Genomic DNA, 19,647 nt, shown 5'->3' with positions numbered 1-19,647 from the left:
GCCAGAGGTTCAACGGGTTCTCATCTGTTTTGCCCGAGCTGCTGCGTGAACTCCTTTTTTCCCTTCTGTGAGACCAAGGGCCCAGCCGCCATTTTGCCTTCCCTGCCACGTAGCCACCCAGCATGTTTTTCCTTCCCTGGGAATTTTGAGGCTTTTTGTTCTGCTGTGGGTGTGTGTGGAGGGTGTGTGTGGGGGGGGGGGGTAAGGTTCTGAAAGTTCAATATCTAGCATTTATTCGATTTTTTTCTGTGATGTGCTGCCTCCTTGTTTGTTAATAAACAGTTTGCTGTTTTGTTTTCTTTTCCACTTTGATTCACCGGTATCCATTTCTCTCATTGGCAGAAAAAGGGGATTACTGAAGCCCTTCTTTTTAGAGAAAACACTCATTCCAGAGCATTTTCGCCTAAATTTGTCTCTAAACCGAGACAACTTGTTGAGCCTCATACAATTGACCTTGGCCCATCTATCCAGTCTGTCCAGATTCCTCTGCAGAGCCTTCCTACCCTCAAGCAGATCAACACTTCCACTGAACTTGGTGTCATCTGCAAACCTACTGAGGGTGCACTTGATCCTCTTGTCCAGATCATTTATAAAGACATTAAACAGGACTGGCCCCAGTACTGAGCCCTGGGGAACAACATTAGTGACCGGCTACCAACTGGATGTAACTCCATTCACCACCACTCTCTGGATGGTCAGTTTGTTTCCTAGTAAAGAGTACACTCATCCTAGCAAGCCAGGAGCAGCCAGCTTCTCCAGGAGAATGCTGTGGAAATGGTGTCAAAGGCTTTACTAAAGTCCAGGTAGAAAACATCCACAGCCTTTCCCTCATCCATTAAGAAGGTCACCTCGTCATAGAAGATCAGGTTAGTCAAGCAAGACCTGCCTTTCATAAACCCATGCTGCTGGGCCCTATCCCCTGGTTGTCCTGCACCTGTTGCATGATGGCACTCAAGATGATCACTCCATGACCTTCCCTGGAACTGACAGGCCTGTATTTCCCTGAATCCTTCTTCCAGCCCTTCTTGTAGATGAGCATCACATTTGCTAACCTCCAGTCAAACTGGGACCTCCCAGGTTAGCCAGGACTGCTGCTAAATGATTGAAAATGGCTTAGTGAGAACTTCTGCTAGCTCCCTCAGTACCCTTGGACGGATCCCATCCTGCCCCATAGACTTGTGTGTGTCTAACTGGTGTAGCAGATTGCTGACCATTTCCCCTTTGATTATGGGAACTTCATTCTGCTCCCCGTCCCTGTCTTCCAGCTCAGGGGATTGAGGGAAAGAAGACATTAAGTACCTCAGCCTTTTCCTCATCCTTTGTCATAATGTTCCCTTCACATCCAATAAAGAATGGAGATTCTCCTTAGCCCTCCTTTTGCTGTTAATGTATTTATAGAAACATTTTTTATTGCTTTTTATGGCAGCACCCAGATTAAGTTCTAGCTGGGCTTTGGCTTTCTCCCTGCATAACCTCATGACATACTCCTCCTGAGTTGTCTACCTCTTCAACCAAAGCTCTCTGTTCAGCCAAGCTCTTCTACAGTAGCTCAACTTTTGACGCATAGGTATGGCTTCTGTGCTTTTAAGATCTCCTTGAAAAATGTCCAGCCTTCCTGAACTTCTTTGCCCTTCAGGACTGCCTCCCAAGGGACTCTGCCAACCAGGCTCCTAAACAGGCTAAAGTTTGCCCTCTGCATGTCCATGGTAGCAGTTCACAGAAACACAGTCATAGAATGGTTTGGGTTAGAAGGGAGATCATCTAGTCCAACTCCCCTGCTAAAGCAATTTCACCTGAAGCAGTATGCACAGTATGGTATCCAGGAGGGTTTTGAATATCTCCAGACAAGCAAACTCCACAACGTCTCTTGAAAGCCTCTTCCAGTGCTCTGTCACCCTCAAAGTAAAGCAGCTTTCCCTCATATTCAGATGAACTTTACTCTGTTTCAGTTTGTGCCTGTTGCCTGTTGTCCTGTCCCTGAAAAGAGTTTGGCTTCATCTTCTTGACACCCTCCCTTCAAATGCTTCTATACATTGATATATGTCTTCTCAGTCTTCTCTTCTCTGGGCTAAACATGCCCAGCTCTCTCAGCCTTTCCTCATAGGAGAGATGCTCCAGTCTCCTAATCATCTTTGGTAGCCCTCCACTGGACCCTTTCCTGTAGTTCCTTGTTATTCTTCAACCGGGGAGTCCATAGCTGGACACAGCACTCCAGATGCAGCCTCACAAGGGCTGAGTAGAGGAGGAGGATAACCTCTCTCGACACTCTGGCCATAATCTTTCTAATGCATCTCAGGATACCATTTGCCTTCTTAGCCACAAGGGCACATTTCTGGCTCATGGTATACTTGCCCAAGACCCCCAGGTCTGCTTTCCAGCAAGTTAACCTCTAGGCTCTACTGATGCATGGGGTTATTCCTCCCCAGGTGCAGGACCCTATACTTGTCTTTGTTGAACTTCATTAGGTTTCTCTCCACCCAACTCTCCAGCCTGTCTAAGTCCCACTGAATGGCACCACAGTCTTCTGGGGTATCAGCCACTCCTGCCAGTTTTGTATCATCAGCAAACTGATGTTATACTAACCCCCCTCCTTACTTCTCTGAGAATTGAAAACTCCATCATTTAATGATCACTATGCCCAAGAAAGCCTCCAATCATCATCATATCACCAACCAGTCCTTCTCTGTTCACAAACAACAGGTCCAGTGGGGCACCTTTCCTAGTTGGCTCACTCACCAGCTGTGTCAGAAAGTTCTCTTTCACATACTCCAGGAACCTCCTAGACTGTTTCCTTTCTACTGTATTGTATTTCCAGCAGATATCTGGTAAGTTGAAGTCCCCCATGAGAATAAGGGCCAGCAATCATGAGGCTTCTCTCAGCTGCTTATAGAAAATTTCATCTGCTTCTTCATCTTGATTGGATGGGCTTATAACAGACTCCCATCATGATAGCTGCCTTGTTGGCCTCTCCCCGATTGTTTCCCATAGACACGACTCTTTCATACCATCTCTAGACAATCAAAACATCCCATGACATACAGGGTTACCTCAATGCCCCTCCTCCCTTGCTTGTCCCTTCTAAAGAGTTTTTAGCCATCCACTGCAGCATTACAGTTGTCCAAGTCATCCCACCATGTTTCTGTGATGGCAGCTATATCATAGTTTTCGAGCTGTACAATGGCTTCTAGCTCCTCCTGTTTGTTGCCCATGCTGTGTGCATTGCTGCAAATGCACTTCAGTTGGATTATTAATCCTTCCACCTTTTTTGGGGGAGAAGCCCTATGTCTTGGGGTGACTTTATGATGTGTATCCCACGTCACTGCCTTATGCCAAGAAATTAACTTTGTGCCTTTCTATGCCTCTAAACTGAGCCTGAGAGGGGGAAGGGAAAAACTGAGCAACACTTTTCAAAGCAGTTTGCAGCTTGTTCAAGGTCACACAGAGATAGCGCCTTTTTTTTCCAGCTGCGGCAGGGGAGGGAGGAGGCACCCGGCTTGCTGCTTTCCAGTCAGCTTTTGGCCAGTGGTTCAGCTTCTTTTTCTCCAGAGAGAGACGGAGAGTTGAATTTTTTTTTTCCTTTCCTGGAATTCCGGATTTTCTCCCTTTTTTTTGCTGGACTGCTTCAATATTAGAACACATCAGGACGACTTTCCACCGAGTGCAGAGGGCCTGGCCCTGGGCCAAGTCCCAGCTCCGAGGAGACCAAAGGGAGGACTCTAACACTTTCCCAGGTTTTTTCTCCACAGGGAGAGATTTTGTTATTTAGCATTATTTTCCTTTTTCCGTGTGTTTGTTAAATAAAGTTTTATCTCCTTCACTTTCCTTCGAGGAAAATTTATTTTTTCCTGAACCTGGTGGCTGGAGGGGTGGTTGTGCCTTCCCTCAGAGGATATATTTCTAAATTTGGCCAAACCAGAACACCCTAATTCCTATATGACTACTCTCAGGCACTTCCATGGTTTCTAACACATCAATACCCCTTCAGTGTTTGCTGCTTTGTGGATCTCCATCCCCTACCCCTACTGAGATAGCAGACCAAAGGACCTCACTAGCATACCGTCCCTCAAACATTGGCATGCCCCCCGACTTATCTCTAGCAACCCTGGTTTTATTCCTTACCCTCTTCAGATGTAGTTTAAAGCTTTTTCAAGAAGCCCTGCTAACTCCTGTGAAAAGATCCTTTTCTCCCTTTGAGACAGGTATACTCCATCTGTTGCCATCATTCCTCGTGTTGTGTAGGTCAACCAGCATGGGTTCATGAAGGGAAAGTCTTTCTTGGCAAACTTAATTTCCTTTTATAACCAGGTAACCCACCTAGTTGAACAAGGGAAACCAGTTGATCTCACCTTTTTGGATTTCAGTAAAGCTTTTGATATTTTCTCTCACAGATCCTTCTGGACAAAATGTCCAGCATACATCTGGATAAACACATCATGCAATGGGTGAGCAACTGGCTCACAGGTCGGGCACAAAGGGTTATAGTGAATGGGGTAAAATCAGGCTGGCAAAGGGTCATTAATGGGGTTCCACAGGATACCATTTTAGGGACAGTTCTCTTCAACATCTTAATGAACGCCTTGGATGCAGGACTGGAAGGAATCCTAAGTTTGCCAGTGACACTAAACTAGGAGGACCTGTTGACCCCCTCGAAGGCAGAGAGGCCCTGCAGAGAGGCCTAGACAAATTAGAGGGCTGGGAAATCACCAACCATATGGAGTTTAACAAAGGCAACTGCCGGATTCTGCACCTGGGCCAGGACAACCCTGGATGTACAGACAGACTGGGGAACGAGAAGTTGGAGAACAGTGCCATGGAAAGGGACCTGGGGGTCCTGTAGAATGGAAAATTAAATGTGAGTCAGCAGTGCTCTGGCAGCCAAAAGGGCCAATGATATTCTGAGGAGCATAAGGCACAGCATCACCAGCCAGTCAAGGGAGGTGATTGTCTCACTCTACTCTGCACTGGTGTGGCCTCACCTCGAGTACTGTGTGCAGTTTTGGGAGCCACAACATAGGTGTCCTGGTTTAAAAGACAGGTGTCTGCCAAGGAAGGCGGGAACCTTTCTGGAATGGAAAAAATTACCCCTTCCTCCAAATCATTATAACTTTGAAATTACAGGGCTTTCAGGCAAAGATTGGGAAAAGGAATAACAGTTCTTTACTAGATTATATATATATATATATAGTAGGAGCTGTGGGGTGTGGGTTGGAAGGTCGGGCCCGGCCGGAGACGAGAGATCTCTGAAGTCAGATCTTGGAACACTTGGTTTATTGCAAAGGGCGTGGGTACAGGGGCACTGCTTAGAGCTGCCAGCTGCAGCTCGGAGCAGGCCCAAGGTAAGAGCGGAGTGAGAGAGAGAGAGAGAGAGGGTGTAGTTACAACCAAAACCAGCAGGGGTTCGATTGGCTTGTGTCGAGACAGAGGTTGCACTGACTCTCCCGCAGTTCCAGGGGGCGCTGTTGGCTCACGTCAAGGCAGAGAGGAGTGCAGTGACTCCCGTGGCTTCAGGGGGCGCTCCAATGCAAGCCCTGAGCCTTCCCAGGGGTTAACAGTGACCCCGGGAAGAGAGAGAAGGTGGAGGGGAAAAGGGGATTGCTTGGTTTTCCCCGTGCCCTCATGTGTCCGGTGAAAACATCCTGGCAATGGCAGCAACCGTGAGGTTCCAGTCCACCAGCAGCAGGGAAGGTGCCCTCTCTCAGGAGAGAGAAGGTGGGGATCTCCCCCAGTGAGGGTGGGTGCTGCAGAGAAAGTCCCAGTCCTCCAACAAGTCACTGTAAGCAGCGGGCTTACCAATAGGCAGTCAGGAGAAACTTCACAGCAGGGCCAAACCCTCTGGGCAGGAGAAAAGTCCAGCACCAAACACCACCACCAGCTCCCCTCCAAGCGAGGCCAAAAATGCCCTCCCCCAGCTAAGAGACTACAGAAATCACACCCCTTCCCCCTCCCCTGCAGACCCATTCCAATGGAAATTCCAAAACCCCCAGCCATATCTTTTGTCTCTTAAGTATTGTCCATTCATTGTCTCCTGGGCAACAAATTGGAAGAAATCTCCCTGAGAAAAAGAAAAAAAAAAAAAAAGAAAAACCTAACCCCCAACACCCTTGTTTAACTAAAGGTTCAGCAACCCTAAAAACAAGAATGCACATTTCAGTAGAATTTCACATATTTACGTTACTTGTGCGCATCACAAAAATTATCTTTAAAGGCTCCTAGTTAGTAATATTTGTATTTTACAATGGGTAACTGACGTTTAAACCAACTGAGGCTAGCGCATCTGGTTATTTTTAGTAAGCAATTTAAAGACTTGGGATTCAACAATATATTCATGAGACACGCAATTTTTAACTTGTCCTTAAAAAAAGCTTGGATGAAGTGACTTGCATGGAATTTCTCATAAATTTTGCAGAACTGTGGTGTGTTTACCCTGGCTGGATGCCAGGTGGCCACCAAAGGTATTTTATCCCCTCCACAACTGGACAGAGAAAAGAAAATATAATGAAAGGTCTATGAGCTAAGGACAGGGAGAGATCACACACCATGTCTGTGTGAATCAATACACACGGGTAACCAAGGCAACAACCAAGCCAAACCTAAAATGCAATAAGTAGATTTATTTCATGACCTCGCTAACAATGCTAGACAGCAGAGACACATGGGGACACAGGCTCCATTAGGTTTAGATCATCCTGGCAGGCAGCAGGGGGGCTCACTGCCTGCCCCACTATAACCAAAGGCTTCATGCATGCAGTTTATCACAAGGCTGTGCTTTTATGATATCTCTCTCTCCCAGCAGGATGGTTAAGCATGTCTGTGAGAGTGTGTTATCTCTACACAGGAATTCTACTTCTCAAAACAGGCCGAGGATGAACAACACTAGGCATAATAGTTTTCCCACACCAACATTTTTAGCATTCCCAGCTGCAAGGTCACTTTGAGCAAAACTGTTCCTTCCTCCTTGCCAAATCCTCTGGTTTTAACCCTTTCCTCCTGACACTGTCACAAGCAAAACAGACTCAACTTGGGGATATTAATTGAATTCAGTATATGAACTATGTGTTTCTTGTGATGTTTCCTTCCAAAGCAGGGAGAGGGGCCAGGCTTGATTAACTCATGTCTGGTGTGATGAGAGTTGATGGCTTTATAACGTCAAAGGTAATGGGGATCATGTGGGATGTCTATTTAGTGTTGCCTGTCCTGGTCTTGGCTGCTACCTCTGGGGATTCATTAATAATCATTAATAATCTTCATTAATGATTTTTCCCAGCTTTTGGGCCCCTTCTCCTCCTTCAGGTCTGCTACAACAACCTTTGAGAATTCTGAACTCCCATTGGGTGTTAAGGAAAGCATGCCCTTGTTTATATATCTGTTATGTCTCCTCTGTATGGTCTACACCATGTTTAGAGACAGGACAAAGATTTTGTCTTAGGTTACAATATAAGATGCAACCAAAAGTATATATCCTATCACCATCTCCATAATCTGTTAAAACCAGGTGGGGCAGTGCTCTTTATCTCTTCCATGACATATCCCTGATAAACTCTCTCCAGGGGATATCTTCTGCTAATGGGCTGTGCCAGTTTGGACAAATTTGGAGGAAAATATCCTCTAATAGAAGGCAGGTTACAACTACCCCTCCCCCACCAGGTTCGGGAAAAAATAAATTTTCTTCGAAGGAAAGTGAAAGAGATAAAAACTATTTATTTAACAATCACACAGGAAAAGGATAATAATGCTAAATAATAAAACCTTTCGCTGTGGAGAGAAAACCTGGGAAAAATTTCAGAGTCCTTCCATAGATCTCTCTCTCCCCCTCCTTGGAGCTGGGTTGTGGTGGGCCCACCTCCAGGGCCAAGGCCTCTGTGAAAAGTCCTCCTGATGTATTCTGATGTTGAAACAGTCCAGCAGAGAAAAAGGGGAAAAAAAAATGAAGTCCCAGGTAAACAAAAGTTCAACTCTCCGTCTCCCTCTGGAGAAAAAGAGCTGAGAAACTGGCTGAAAAAACCAGTGTGCTTCCTCCGCTCTCTACCGCAGAAAGCAGAACACAGAGGAGTCTGTGTATCTGTGTCCTTGAAAACAAACTGTAAACTGCTTTGAAGAAGTTTTGCAGGGTTTTTTCTGTCCCCCCTCTCAGGCTCAGTTTAAAGGCACAGAAAGGCACGAAATTAATTTCTGGGCACTGAGCAGCAATAGGGGATACACATCATAATGTCACCCCAAGACATGGGCCATCAAGTATCACTGCATGACTCATAAAATTACATCATCCCATTGTAAGATGCTCCACCCAGGGGGAGGAACCAAGGATTCTTACCTGGATATAATCTGAGGTTTGAAACACCGCAGCCAGCCCTTACCTACTGGATTCCCAGAGGACAAGAGCTACATAACCACCACTAGACCTTCAGAGGAAGACCAGACCCTTCTACAGGATCACCGCTTCAACAGAACCACATCTATCACTTCAGGAGGACTGCAGCCACCATTTAATTGGACTGCTACCACCACTCTGACCAACAGGGTGTCAGGTTGTATCCTGATTCTGTCAGTTTAAGCCAGTGTTTTCTACCTTTATTTTTAATTTTCCTATTAAATTGTAGTTCTGACTTGGAGTCTCCCACTGGTTTGTTTTCAAACTAGTACAGATTTGTAGGGGGGTTGTCCAGAGGCCTGCCCCAGGGGTGGATAGTCATGAATGGCATGGAATGTGGGAGGACATGGACCAGTATTTGGAGGACTTTGGAAGTTTGGAGGTTTGGAAGTTCATCCCTGAACAACTACAGGACCCTGTTAAAAGTGATAAAATATGTGAAGGAAAAATGCTGTGGTAGTTCCAGAGAAGCAAAAAGTTATGCAACATGCTGGGCCTTGACCACTGCCTGTAGTGATTGAGGATAATGGACCACCACTTTGTCATCTAGCAGGATCACCTTTATTAAACACACTTTAGTATTTATATGTTTTAGGATCAACTACAAAGCCAGCCAGTAGGAGAGAGAAAGCAACCACACAAAAACAAGAAGAGAAGAGCCGATGTTTCTAGCTCTTATCATTCATCCCACACACATTCACAGTCCAGTTTTCTGGGTTATACGTCAAAGCATACATGTTTATGGCTGGAGTTGATATTTTGGTATGTGCTTTCCCATGGGAAAAGGGCTGTTAATTAAAGGTCAGGATGGCCCGAGCAGGCTGCTGCTTCTACACTGCCTACTGGACACTGCTCATTATGGTACAGCACCTTCGGGGGAGGAGAAGGAAACCAGATCAACAAGCACTGTGGCCACACAACCAGAGGGACATCCCAAGCCAGTAGCAGTCACCCCTGTTCAGAAGAGGAAATCCAAGACCAAATCAGTTTGCATAGTGAGTGATGAAGAGGAAGCAGGACCCTCACAACCAGTGGAAGAGAAAGGGCCAGAGATAATCACCCAATCCCTACCCCTGTGTGAGTTCATATTAACTTGGCTGCTCTGATGTTGGAATGCTGCAGCCAATGATATGAACCTAGTTGGTAGTGAAGGCAAGGAACTAGGATCCCTGTCCTGGGATGCGGGTATTGACTAGGGGACTCGGAGAAGACCAGAACCTCTAAGCCTCTGGAGGCTACTCCTGTCAAGTGTGAGGAAAAGATAGCTTTGAAAGGAAGACCTTTCCATGCACCAAGGCAAGGGGGACACTATGGAGCAAAGTATCTGGTGCCTGAGAGAAATAGCTGTGATGGAGATAATTTATTCAGATAACAAGCAATTTCCTACAAATCTGGAGGGTGTCCAGTGTACATCACAGATGTGGCTGAAATTCATACAGAACACACCAGCGAAATATGCCCATTAGCAATGATGGCATGGAAGGAGGGAGAAGACAAAGTGAGCGCTTTGGTTGGCAAACTCCGGACATATGAAGAAATTATCACTGCCCCATTAGGGGCCCACATCTTGTCCGTGGAAAAACTGGCTGAGGATGTCCAGAATTTAGAAGAGGAAATCAAAGAAAGCCACCAGAAACTTAGAGAGGAGCTTAGAGAGGAAATTTTCCATGCCCCACCAGTACAGACCAGAGTCTCTGCTATTTGGAGTAGGCACCCCCTGGCAAGGGAGAGAGGGTACACTCCACAAGGTAACCTGTGGTATTACCTGAATGAACATGGAGAAGACATGAGTAGGTGGGATGGAAAATCCACCTCTGCCCTAGAAGCATGGGTATGTGAATTGAGAGGGGGAACGATTACCACAGGAAACTTGTCCAGGATAAATGCCAATGCAGTTTCCCATCGGCAAGCCCCATGGCAGAATAAAAGAGGTGATATGTCCCATCCTCTGAAAGGGGCCTCCAAGTCATACTTACAGGGAAGGAGCAACGAGTACCGTGGCCATAACTAGAGGGGCCCTGCCTCCAGCCAGGTGGAGGAAAGGGACAATTGGATCTATTGGACTGTGTGGATCCAATGGCCTGGCACATCAGACCCACAAGAGTATAAGGCTTTAGTTGATACCAGAGCACAATGTACCCTGATGCCATCAAGATATGTGGGGACAGAATCCATCTCTATTTCTGGGGTGACATGGGGAACCCAACAGCTGACCGCACTCGAAGCTGAAGTGAGCTTGACTGGGAAGGAGTGGAAAAAACACCCCATCATGACTGGTCCAGAGGGCCTGCGCATCCTTGGTATAGATTACCTCAGGAGAGGGTATTTCAAGGATCCAAAAGGACATTGCCAGGCTTTCAGGATGGCTGCTGTGGAGACAGAGGAAATTAGACAGCTGAATACCTTGCCTGGTCTCTCAGAGGATCCTTCTGCTCTGGGACTGCTGAGGGTTGAAGAACAACAGGTACCGATTCCCACTGCAATGTTGTGTCAGTGGCAATACTGCACCAGCAGAGACTGTGATCCCCATCCATAACATGATCCATGAACTGGAGAGCCAGGGAGTGGTCAGCAAGACTTGTTCACCCTTTAATAGCCCTATTTGGCCAGTGCCTAAGTCCAATGGAGAGTGGAGACTGACAGTAGACTCTTGTGCCCAGAAAGAAGTCACACCACCACTGAGTGCTGCTGTGCCAGACATGCTGGAACTTCAGTACAAACTGGAGTCCAAGGCAGCAGTGGTGCCACCATCAACATTGCTAATGCATTTTTCTCTGTTCCTCTAGCAGCAGAGTGCAGGCCACAGTTTCTTTTCACCTGTAGGGGCATCCAGTACACCTGGAACCAACTACCCCAGAGATGGAAATACAGTCCCACTATTTTCCATGGATTGATCCAGACTGCACTGGAAAAGGATGAGGCTCCAGAACACCGTCAATACATTGATGACATCATCGTATGGGGGAACACGGCAAAAGAAGTTTTTGAGAAAGGACAAAAGATAATCCAAATCCCCCTGAGAGCCCATTTTGCCATAAAGCAAAGCAAGGTGTCATGGGTTAGCAAGCACAGTCCCAGAAGTGATGTTATTGCAAAGGGGTTCTTACAGCTCCTCTATGACTTGACAGAACCTATCAGCTGGCCAGTTTGAATATGGACAATTCTTTAAGCCACTTAAAATTGTGACTGCCTCTGTGATCCACACTTAAGAATAGACAAACCTCCCCCACAGCTCTGTCTCGTTTCCGGTGCTGGGACAGGTGGCTGCGGGCCCCATGCGGGGGCCAGCGGGCCACAGTGATCCTGGGGCCGATGGGCCCTGTTCAACCAGGAACCCCCCCACAGCCCTGCTGTGGGCAGCTGGAGCAGCCCGGCTCCCCCTCTCCACTGCTGCCAAGATTCAGCTGAAGCTGCCCACGATGCCTGGCAAGAAAGCATGTGACCAACAGCGATAAGTGAAATTCTAGCTGCAAGGCCTGGGTGAGATTAACCCTTTTAGTGCTGTGAAGAGCTGAAAACCTGAGGGAGAAGACAGAGGAGATGCTTAAAGCTGAAATTCTGTTGTAAAGCTATGATGTATCAGAGTACCCGTTGTAATTTCATGAAGGCATGGGGGGGTGGAGCATTCAACTTGTACTTGTGAGCAAAAGCACCTGCGCTGAGATAGGCAATGCTGACGCAGCTGTAATTTGATGAGAAGTTTAAACAGGGAGAGATGGAAGCAATGAGGACTTTTGCTCCAAATGGGAAAGGAGAAAACCTCAGTTCCTAGAGATGTTCCCAGAGATAGTCCTAGAGATGAAGATGAGGAGGACCCTTTGCTCCCAGGGAAGGAGAAGGGCCTCTGTTCTTAGAGATGAAATTCTCCCAGAGATGGGTGAAGAGGACTTTTGTTTCTGAAAGGCTCAACCTTAAATTTATACCCCAGTAATTCAAGAGTGGACCCTCGAAAGCAGTTGTGGGAAAAGCTGCAAGTCGTGGGAAGGGACTCACATGTGTCAGGGTCCTTCCCCCCCCTGCCATGTAGTCCTGGGAGAGGGGCCCTGGAGGGGAGGCACAGGGTTTCCCTGACCCTGGTCAGCCTTGTTCCCCATTAGTTGTTTTGTGTTCCTCTGTGCGGGCAAGGACCCTCAGGTCCCGTGACTGTATCAGTTCCTTGGCAGATCCCAGCCATGTGGCTGGAGAAATAAACATGACTGAAACATCTATCAAGAATCAGTCCATATATATTTTTTTTCCGCAGCCTCCTTGTTTGATACATCGTGTTACAGAATCCCCACTGTAGCACACATGCGAGCAGAGAACCAACCTGGGCGGCTGGCTCATTGTGATAATGTTTTCATAGCATGGGCAAGAGAGACTCCTCTTCCTAAATGGACTGAACAAGGTTATTATGGAAGTGGTAAACAGACTGAACATCTCAAGGGTTGTCTTTCTACATTGTCAGTGGGAGAAGGGAGGAAGGTGGGGGGAGGAGAAGAGTTCTGAAGGTGTGGTATGATATTTTTTTCTTCTTTTAGGTCTGTTAATAAACTTCTTTATATTCTTTCAAGTTTGGTGCCTGCTTTGCATTTCTCCTAATTCTTATCTCACAGAAGGTAAATAGTATGAGTATTTTAGACCAAATCACTACACAAGGTCAAGGGACCTGCCCAGGGAATTCAGTTCCTAGGAGTAAAGTGTCAAGATGGACATAGATTCCAACGGACGTGGTTAACAAAATAGCAGCTATGTCCCCACCAACCAGCAAGAAGGAAACAGGCTTTCCTAAGAGCCGTGGGATTTTGAAGAATGTATATTCCAGAGTACAGCCAGATTGTAAGCCCTCTCTACCTCATGACACAGAAGAAAAATTATTTAAAGTGGGGGCTTGAACAGCAACAAGCTTTTGAACAAATTAAACAGGAGATTGCTCATGCAGTAGCCCTTGGACCTGTTAGGACAGGACGATGTAAAAAATGTGCTTTACACCACAGCCAGTGAGAATGGTCCTTCCTGGAGCCTCTGGCAAAAAGTACCTGGGGAGACCTGAGAATGACTGCTGGTGCTCTGGATTTGGGGATACAAAGGATCTGAGGCCTGTTACACACCAACAGAAAAAGAGACCCTGCCATCTTATGAAGGGATTTGAGCTGCTTCAGAAGTGAATGGCACTGAAGCACAGGTCCTCCTGGCTCCCTGACTGCCAGTGCTGGGTTGGATGTTCAAAGCGAAAGTCCCATCCACACATCATGCCACTGATTCCATGTGGAGTAAATGGATCTCTCTGATGTCTTGGGGTGATTTTATGATGATACTTTATTCCCTAATCATCTGCTTTATGCCCAGAAATGGCTGTTGTATCTTTAAGATAAACCAGGGGGCGGGCCCGGAGCCTGGGAACCCCGGGCATGGGCTCTTTTCAATCTCTCTCTCTCTGACATGGTCAGCGGCTACACGGATTGTTACTTCGTTGCCTTTGCTGGATTAATTTTAGCCAACTTAGGAAAAAAGCTTCTGTTTTTTGGGGGTTTTCTCCTTCCCCTGGCCTGGAGGCTTTTCACTGGCAAACCCTCTCAGCGGCTTTTTGTTTTTATTTCCCTTGAACTGTTTTGGCTTGGCTTGTTTTTTTCTTGGTCCTTCCAGGGAGCAAGCGGGGGACCGCCCTGAACCCAAGACCTCGGAGGAGCTAGGCTAGCATGGGTTAGCAAGCATAGTCCCGGAAGTGATGTTCTTGCAAAGGGGTGCTTACAGCATCCTCTGTGACCTGACAGAACCTATCAGCTGGCCAATTCGAATATGGACAATTCTTTGAGCCACTTAAAATCTTGACCGCCTCTGTGATCCACACTTAAGAACAGGAAACCCTGAGGCAGAGGTTCTGTCTCATTTCCAGTGATGGGACAGGTGGCTGCGAGCCCCGTGGGGGGGCCAGCAGGCCCAGCCCAGGCCCTGTTCCATGGCCATCCTGGAGCCCATGGGCTCTGTTCCACCCACAGAACCACCCCCCCTCCTCCCCCAGCAGGGCTGTGGGCAGCTGGAGCGGCCCGGTTCCCCCCCTCTCCACTGCGGCCAAGATTCAGCTGAAGCTGCACACCACAGAAGCCCAGCAGAGGTCATGTGACCGAAAGTGATAAGCAACATTCCAGCTGCAAGGCCTAGGTGAGATTAACCCTTTTAGGGCTGTGAAGAGCTGAAAACCTGAGGGAAGAGAAAGAGGAGATGCTTAAAGCTGAAATTCTGTTGTAAAGTTATGATATATCAGAGTACCCGTTGTAATTTCATGAAGGCATGGGGGGTGGAGTGTTCAACTCATACTTGTAAGCAAAAGCACCTGCGCTGAGATAGGCAGATGCTGACGCAGCTGTAATTCCATCGCACCCGCCCTGCTCATAGGGAGCTGTCAGCGCCCCTGCTGGCTGTGACCAGAACTGCACCCGAGGGGAAAGGGCTGGACAGCTGAGAAGGCTGGCACTAGGTTTGTGATTGTTTGCTGCTACTGCCGTAGTTATTACTGTTTGTTTGCCTTGTTATACACATATAGATATATAATAGTAAAAAACTGTTATTCCTATTTCCCACATCTTTGCCTAAAAGCCCCTTGATTTCAAAATTATAATAACTCGGAGAGAAGGGGGGTCGCATCTTCCATTCCAAGGGAGGCTTCTGCCTTCCTTGGCAGACACCTGTCTTTCAAACCAAGACAGATCTGGGCACCCAAGTTGGGGCCTGAGGGCATTATGAGAGAGGGGAGAAAAAGGAATAACAGTTCCTGGATAACTTAATTTTGTGTGCTGAATATAGGAACCTTGCTAGGCAGCACTATGTGGTCTAGTTTACCCTGGTTTGGGTGGCAGGTGGTCGTGGCTATATTCTTCCCCTTTGCAGCTCCTTACCTAAACATGGGTCCTCTGACTAAGGCTACCATTGCTGTTATCCAGTTTGCACTATGGGTCGAGAAGGTGAGGAATTCGTGGGCTTTTAACTTCCTCCGGAATGTGGGTACATGGATAAAGGGCTACTACACGCTGAGTGCATATTTTTGGGGTTATGTTAACAATGGTACCTTCTGTGAGGAAATGACACCAGGGGAAGTTTTTTCCCAACCCCTCAACCAGTTCTTTGGGCCCACCCCACCAATTTTCAAAGGGTTTAGATTCCCTCTGAGTACTGGCCAACTGGTGCTGGTAGGCCTACTCTATTTAGCACTCAGGGATAAGTTGAGATTGGCTTGGATAACTACCCAGACACCAGCCCCAGAGACTAGAGATCCTACCCCAGAGCCTGATCCTGCCCCAGAACCTGACATGGCCCCAGAGAGTAGAGATCCTGTTCCACAGACTGACCCTGCCCCACAGCCTGATACCGCCCAACAGCCCACCTCAGAAATGGACTACCCGAACTGGGTGGGGGTACTGGTGAAGGGGATGCCAGGAGATGCGCCAGGAGATGTTCCAGGAGATGGGCCAGGTGCACCCGGAGATATGCCAAGTACTAAGGGAATACGCCTCCTCAGCTAGTGAAAAACCCTCTCCCTGGCCCAAAGAGGGTGAGTCCGATGGTGCAGCAGTGGAACCCACAGATGTTACAACCGTCCAGGTTTCAGACGAAACCACAAGGTCAATCACAGCCAGCAGCAGTCGCCCCTGTGCAAAGGAGGAAGTATAAGACCAAATCAGTACGACCAGTTAATGATGATGGGGAACCAGAGCCCTCACAACCAGCAGGAGAGTCAGAGCCGGAAATCATCACTGAGTCCCTGTCATACGACAGGCTCCATAATATGCAAAAGACATTGTGCGAAGGGGGCATGAGCCTTATATAACCTGGCTGCTTAGGGTTTGGGACCTAATGGGCACAGGTGTGCAACTGGATAGTGGCGAGGCAAGGTATATGGGATTGTTGACCCAGGACCCAGGTGTGGACCAGATATTTGTGAGGGAGCCAGGACCCCCCATCTCTCTGGGACCGTGTCATGAGTTAGCAAGCATAGTCCAGAAGTGATGTTCTTGCAAAGGGGTGCTTGCAGCTTCCTCTGTGACTTGACAGAACCTATCAGCTAGCCAATTTGAATATGGACAATTCTTTGAGAAACTTAAAGTTTTGACAGCCACTGTGATGCACACCTAAGAATAGAAATTCCAAGGCAGAGCCTCTGCGTCTCGTTTCTGGTGCTGGGACAGGTGGCTGCAGGCCCCCTGGGGGGGGCAGCGAGCCCGGCCCAGACCCTACTCGGGCCAGGCTGGGCCGGGCCATGGCCATTCTGGAGCCGTTGGGCCCTGTTCCACCCATGGAACCCCGCCACAGCAGGGCTGTGGGAAGCCGGAGCGGCTCGGAACCAACCCCCCCCTCCACTGCTGCCAAGGCCAAGATTTCAGCTGAAGCTGCCCACCACTGTCCGGCAGAGGTCATGTGACTGACAGTGATAAGCAACATTCCAGCTGCAAGGCCTAGGTGAGATTAACCCTTTTAGGGCTGTGAAGACCTGAAAACCTGAGGGAAGAGAAAGAGGAGATGCTTAAAGCTGAAATTCTGTTGTGAAGCTATGATACGTCAGACTACCCGTTGTAATTTCATGAAGATATGGGGGGTGGAGTGTTCAGTTCGTACTTGTTAGCAAAAGCACCTGCGATGAGATAGGCAGATGCTGACGCAGCTGTAATTTCATGAGAAGTTTGAACAGGGAGAGACGGAAGCAATGAGGACTTTTGCTCCAAATGGGAAAGGAGAAGACCTCAGTTCCTAGAGATGCTCCCAAAGATTTCTTAGAGATGAAATGCTCCAAGAGATGGGTGAAGAGAACTTTTGTTTCTGAATGGCTCAACCTTAAAATTTTACCCCAAAAAACTTCAAGAGTGGACCCTCGAAAGCAGTTGTGGGAAAAGCTGCAAGTCGGGGGAAGGGACTCGCATGCGAGCAGAGAGACTCCTCTTCCTAAATGGACTGAACAAAGTTATTTGGAAGTGTGCGGCTGGCTCGTGGTGATAATGTGTTCATAGCATGGGCAAGAGAAACGCCTCTTCTTAAATGGACTGAACAAGTTTATGATGGAAGAGGTAAACAGACTGAACATCTCAAGGGTTGTCTTTTTTCATTGCCACTTGGAGAAGGGAGGAAGGTGGGGGGAGGAGAAGAGTTCTGGAGGTGTGGTATGATTTTTTTCTTCTTTTAGGTCTGTTAATAAACTTCTTTATATTCTTTCAAGTTTGGTGCCTGCTTTGCTTTTCTCCTAATTCTTATCTCACAGAAGGTAAACAGTAATGAGTATTGTGGACTGAACCACTACACTAAATTGGTGTTTCCGCCCGGTTACAAACCCAACCGGCTACAGAGCGGCTATTAATGAGTGTGAGAGAAAGGTTAATTCACAAAGAAAGAATGCAGGAGTACCATCATAGAATGCAGTGGAAGACACTCGAGGAAGGGATCCAGCAGCTAGGAAAGGTGGCAGTATTAGAGGTACTCTTTGGGAGGGATGGACAGCATGATAATGACCCCAATAAGGTCAAGTGCACAGGACAGATGATGTGGAACCTGGCAAAGCTAGGGCCACAGCAATATACCACCTTCATTGAAACGATTGATGCTGACAATAACCAAGAAACAGTGGTCTCTGTTGCCAACAGGCTCAGGAAATATGACAGTATGGTCAATGGTCCGCTGAAAGCTTATGTCTCTGCTGTGGTCCAGGACCTCAAAGAGGAGATAAAGGAGATGAGGGAGGAGATGAGGGAGGAGATGAGGAAGATCAGTGGGGCACCAGTGCGAGTCACAGGCCCCCAAGTCAGAGCCCGTCGTCCCCCAGCTAGAGAGAGAGGGTACACCCCACGAGCTGAGCTGTGGCTTTTCCTGTGTGAGCATGGGGAAGACATGAGAAGGTGGGATGGGAAACCCACTTCTGTCCTGGCAGCGCGGGTGCGTGAACTCAAGGAGGGAGGCACTAACCGAGGGGGTTCCACTAAGATGAAAGTAGCCTCAGCCTCCCATGACCGAGCTTCCAGGTATTACAAAAGAGAGGATGATATGTAGGATCTCCTTGAAGGGACCTCGAGCATGTACGCCCAGGGAAAGAATGATAACCAGGGCTAGAGGGGCCCTGCCTCTAGCCAGGAAGAGGTGTGGGAGAACCAGGTTGTCTGGACGGTGTGGATCCGATGGCCTGGCACATCAGAGCCAAAGAAATATGATGCATTGGTTGATACTGGGGCACAGTGTATTTTAATGCCATCGGGACATGTTGGGGCAGAACCTGTATCCATTGCTGGGGTGACCGGGGGATCACAGCAGTTGACCCTTTTGGAAGCTGAGGTGAGCCTGACTGGGAAGGAGTGTCAAAAGCATCCGATTGTTACCGGCCCAGATGCCCCATGTATTCTGGGCATAGACTTCCTCTGGAATGGCTGTTACAAAGACCCAAAAGGACACAGGTAGGCATTTGGGATTGCTGCTGTGGAGGCAGACGGCATTAGGCAATTGAACATCCTGCCTGGACTATCAGAAAATCCTTCTGCAGTTGGGCTCCGGAAAGTGGAAGAGCAACGAGCGCCAATTGCCACCTCGACAGTGCACGGCTGGCAGTATCGGACAAATCGAGATGCTGTGATCCCCATCCACAAGATGATCCACGAGTTGGAGAGCCAAGGGGTGGTCAGCAAGACTCACTCACCCTTCAACAGCCCCATCTGGCCTGTGCGCAAGCCTGATGGGGAATGGAAATTGACTGTGGACTATCGTGCCTTGAATGAAGTGACTCCACCATTGAGCGCTGCTGTGCCGGACATGTTGGAGCTCCAGTACGAGCTGGAGTGCAAGGCAGCAAAGTGGTATGCTACTATTGACATTGCTAATGCATTTTTCTCCATTCCTCTGGCAGCAGAGTGCCGGCCTCAGTTTGCTTTCCCCTGGAGGGGTGTGCAATACACCTGGAACCGACTGCCCCAGGGGTAGAAGCACAGTCCTACCATCTGCCATGGACTAATCCAGACTGCACTGGAAGAGGGTGAGGCCCCAGAACATCTGCAGTACATTGGTTACATCATTGTGTGAAGAAACACGGCAACGGAGGTATTTGAGAAAGGAGAGAAAGGTATCCAGATTCTCCTGGAAGCTGGTTTCGCCATCAAGAAGAGCAAAGTCAAGGGACCTGCTAAAGAGATCCAGTTCCTGGGTGTAAAGTGGCAAGATGGACGACATCACATTCCCACCGAGGTCATCAATAAGATCACAGCAATGTCTCCACCAACCAATAAGAAGGAAACACAAGCTTTCCTATGTGCCATAGGCTTTTGGAGGATGCATAT

General features: G+C 48.0%; 1 protein-coding gene across 1 annotated transcript in view; it reads right to left on the bottom strand.

The window, feature by feature from the left end:
* The window catches only part of LOC138102678 (E3 ubiquitin-protein ligase RNF38-like), a 406,849-nt gene that overhangs the window by 141,363 nt on the left and 245,839 nt on the right, over positions 1-19,647 (bottom strand).

The sequence above is a fragment of the Aphelocoma coerulescens genome (assembly GCF_041296385.1).
Source record: "Aphelocoma coerulescens isolate FSJ_1873_10779 chromosome W unlocalized genomic scaffold, UR_Acoe_1.0 ChrW_unloc_scaf_1, whole genome shotgun sequence".
Lineage (NCBI taxonomy): Eukaryota > Metazoa > Chordata > Aves > Passeriformes > Corvidae > Aphelocoma > Aphelocoma coerulescens.
This window is presented reverse-complemented; position numbering and strand designations above follow the sequence as displayed.